This window comes from Rhincodon typus, chromosome 31 (genome assembly GCF_021869965.1).
Source record: "Rhincodon typus isolate 14 chromosome 31, sRhiTyp1.1, whole genome shotgun sequence".
NCBI classification, from domain to species: Eukaryota; Metazoa; Chordata; class Chondrichthyes; order Orectolobiformes; family Rhincodontidae; genus Rhincodon; species Rhincodon typus.
The window spans coordinates 14089722-14094125 of NC_063362.1; positions in this window are offsets into that span (position 1 = coordinate 14089722).

Here is a 4404-nt window from a genome sequence, read left to right on the forward strand (position 1 = left end):
GACTGGAATGATCATCCTCACTGTGACTACACCACCAATTTCCAAACTCTGTAATGCAGGAGCAAGTTGACAAAAGAACATGAATCAAGCATGATAGAGTTATTAGATTTATTTTTGAATGTGCAGTGTCTGGCTGTTGACAGCTAGCTAGAGACGCACAGCACTCTGCTTGTGTTATGAAGTCTGCATTGTAATTTAAGCACACTGTGACACACTTAGCTGACCCGCTGTGTTTATAATGCCAAGGGAGGTGATAGTGCTGGTTGTAGTTTGATATGCCCACAAAAAGCATTCTGATTACTTTTCACAGGAAGAAAGTGCCATTTTGCAGTTTAAAATATTACCAGCTGTCAAACACACCATTCGTTATATAGAATTTACAGCATGGAAATAGGCCATTCAGCCCATTCTGTCCATGCCTATGTTTATGCTGCACACGAGTTTCCTTCCATCCCACTTTATCTTCTTATTATCGGCAAATCCTTCCTCATCACACTTAGCTAGCTTCCTCTTAAATGCACCAATGTGACTTTCCTCGTCTGCTCCATGTGTTAGTGAATTACATATTCTAACCACTCTCCATTTTCACTGGCAGTTCCTTCACTACTCTGACTGGTTTGTGAAGGCTGGTATAATTATATTTATGTCACAGGAGTGTTGAGTTGATGTCTAGGAACATTGATCAGGGCAGACTGAAAGTTGCTGTTCCTTCATGCAGCCCTTAGACCATTTGAAGGATATATAAATGTAGTGTACTAAAAGCATCTCCGAGGTACTGACAACACCTTGCATTGCTGTACCAGTTGTAAGGTAGCACATGCCAGAATACTTCAAAGTATAAGGGGCAAGAATAGCATGTTACCAAAAGTCTGACTCAGTTAATTATTGAAAAGGATCTTAAAAGAGGAGAGGCAGAAGGATTTGGGAAAGGAATTCCATGGTTCAAGACATGGACAGGTAAATGTATATCAGGTTCAGCCTGAGATTGTTGCTGTGGAGGACAGGAGTATGGAATTTATATCATAGAATCACCTACAGTGTGAAAGCCACTTAGTCCATCGAGTCCACGCCGACCCTCCAAAGAGCATTTCACTCAAACACACCCCCCTGCATTTCCTACGGCTAATCCATCTAGACTGTATGTTCCTGGACAGTATATGGGCAATTTAGCATTGCCAATCCACCTAACCTGCACACTTTTGGACTGAGAGAGGAAACTCACGCAGACACAGAGAAGGTGCAAGCTCCACACAGACAGTCATTCGAGGCTGGAATCGAATCTGGGTCCCTGGTGCTTTGAGGTAGCAGTGCTAACCACTTATGCTGCTCCTCCATAACATTTCCAAAATACTCTAATCCTGTACTCCATACCGGGATCAGAAATACCACCTGCATGGTTTCCTCAATAGTCTGTTTTGGAGGTTGTTATACATGGTGACAGGCCTCTGTCACACTCGCAAAACTGCCCCATCCCTGGCAGATAATTAAACTCCTAACCTCCAGCTGTTTATGCTTTGAACTTATCACATGAATGAAAAATTTTAAAGCGATGCTGTGAAAATTGCAGGATGCCCAACTGAATATTTCCATAGGTTCTGAACACCAGTCGTAGCCCAGTTTGCGAGACAAATTTAAGTGTAGTCTTTAGGTGAAACTTGTCCAGAAGGCTCTGGATAATTGGATCTGGACTCTACATTCTGCCATTATTTTAATCTAAAATTTTGTTTCATTACTATGTATAGCTAAAAAGAATAAAATTATAGCAATTTATTGTTTGAAGCATAGCAGTTTGTCTTCAATAGAGGCTGAGGACCTGGGAGAGAGACAATTGTACAAGCACTTGTGACAGGATGCAATTACTGTAAGATGTGTAGTCCCTATGTAAACACATTTTAAATGTGAAAGTTGATAGTGCATGTTCACATCCTTTAATATATTGATGGGAAATTTAAAGAACAGTTTTGATCTACTGCTAACTAAATGCAAACAGTGATTCTCAATACCACAGAAAATAAGAGCTAAGTGTAAAATGGTTGGCCATACAACAGCACACACCTGGCTCAAAAAAGTTCATTATATTTGTTCTAAGAATTATAATATGATTCTAAATGGTCTAAATGTGGACTTGAAATATTAACTCTTTTCAACACTCCATGGATACCACCAGACCTGCTGAGTTTCTCCAGTATGTTCTGTGTTTTTTTTTCAGGTTTCCAGCATCCACAGTCTTTTGTTTTCATGATGTGAGAAGCTACTTTAAATGTTTCTCAGATGTGTATGTAAATACAAGGTTTCTTTTACACTATATTCAAACGGTGACGACTGGAATGTGCTGGCTGTTGTCTTCTGCAAAGCTAGTGTCAGTGTGTAGAGGAATGAGGGGTGGGGAAGATTATTATTCAACTGGCATTGTCTCCTCACCAACCACCTGACCAGTACTTAATGTATATTTCCTAGACAGGACCTAGGCCGCTGAGCTGGCATCATTAGTAGATGGGAGGACAGTGGGAACATGGGTGTTAAAATCTGTTGGAAAGCACTAATTATCTTGCGCTTCTTGCTTTTATATATTTACAATCATGTTCGCCAGAAACCGTCTCCTATAACCACAAAATTTATTGTACTGGGTGATTTGTTCAGAATTGCCTTATATTTAATGACTTGATGCAGAATTATAGCGGAGCTATTGCACACTCTCAAAAAGGTGAAGGTGTCAATGGGAAGGAGAAAAACACCAAAAATGATCAACACACAACATAAATTTGGTGAACAATTTAGAGGTCAGCTGAATCCAGTTCATCTAAATCATCAGGATATTAGCATAATGCTACTTGTGGCCAATTGAGAACCAAAACTTTCAAAAAACGCGTCATCAGCTAAATTCCATTTTCCTCAATTATGGTTTCCAGAAAAGAACATTTGCAGTCCTTTTATAATAAATTTCTTTCAAAGGTGTTGTTGAAAGACCCAGAAACCTTTCTGAAAGGAAGATTAATTTTATATTATCTTATTTCTGAAACACCAGCTAAAGATTTCAGCTAATTAAGTTTTAAGTGCAGCAACTGTTGTTATGGGAGCAAAGAGGGCAGATATTTTGCACAGTAAGATCCCACTAATAGTAATAAGATGAAACATCAATTAATTCTATTTTGGTGATGTCACCTGAAAGGAATGCTGTGCAAGGACACGTGGAATAGTACTTGCTGTTAAACAGGCACAGCAGGATTTTTAGTGTCTCCTTGAATGTTATCTAGAATCAAATAAGGTCCTTACTTTAACTAGTCTCAATTAAGTGGACTTTCAATACAGCTGTCTTGTAGTATTGCATTGGAGCCAAGCATTAGGTTGTGCAAGTAAACACTTAAATGTGAAAGAATGCTGCAATCAAAAAGTTGTAGTGTAACATAAAGCTTGGCTTTTTAATAAAAGATATTGCTTTGTCAGTAGATGGGAGGATTGAGGGAGATAAACAGATCCACAACTTTAAAGTAGGGAGAAGGAAAAAATTCCAGTTGAGGAGATAGCCCTCTTAAATTTATGGTCAGCGCACTGAATATTGGACACTTAACTGTGCAGCTGTCTTCTGCTGGCATTCCTACTGATAGCTTTAATAACGTCATGGAATGGTTGGAGCACAGAAGGAGACCATTCAATAGGAACACTACCTTTGCACTACTAGAGGGGCCACCCAATTAATCCTGTTCTAGCTGTCTTTCTCTGCAGTCCTGCAACTATTTTTCCATCACATATGTTATAAATTGCTTTTTGAAGGCCAAGGCATAATCTGTTCCACCACCTTTTTAGACAATACATTATAGATCCTAATCACTTGCTTCATCTTAAAAGAAAATGTTTTTCTCATGATGCCTTTCGTTCATTAACCAACCAATGTAAGCCTGAGTCCTCCGATTCTAGAACCTTCCACCTATGAGAATAGTTTTTCTCTACCTACTCGATCCAAATCACTCCAAGTTGTTTAATTCCTCTATTAGATTTCCTCTTGACTGTCTCTGCTCTGATGTCCCAGTGATTTAATTAATGAAGGTGTAAAGTAGTTAATCCATGCTGACTGGGAGGTATTTGGTTTGATTTAGGCACAATGTGAAATCATTGATCTCAGCTGAGATAGTGGTGAGGGCACTGCCGTTGACCCTAGTATTCATTGATGAGGGGGAAAAAAATAATTCTAAGGTGCTGGATTTGATGAATTTCCAGTGAGTCATGAACATGCTTATATATTGGAAGAGGGTAGGTTCATATGTGTCTCGGATTTCCCCTGTGGTCAAAAAGCTTACTGATACTTGAGGTAACAAGGTGTGGAGCTGGATGAACACAGCAGGCCAGGCAGCATCAGAGGAGCAGGAAAGCTGACGTTTTGGGTCTGGACCCTTCTTCAGAAAAAGG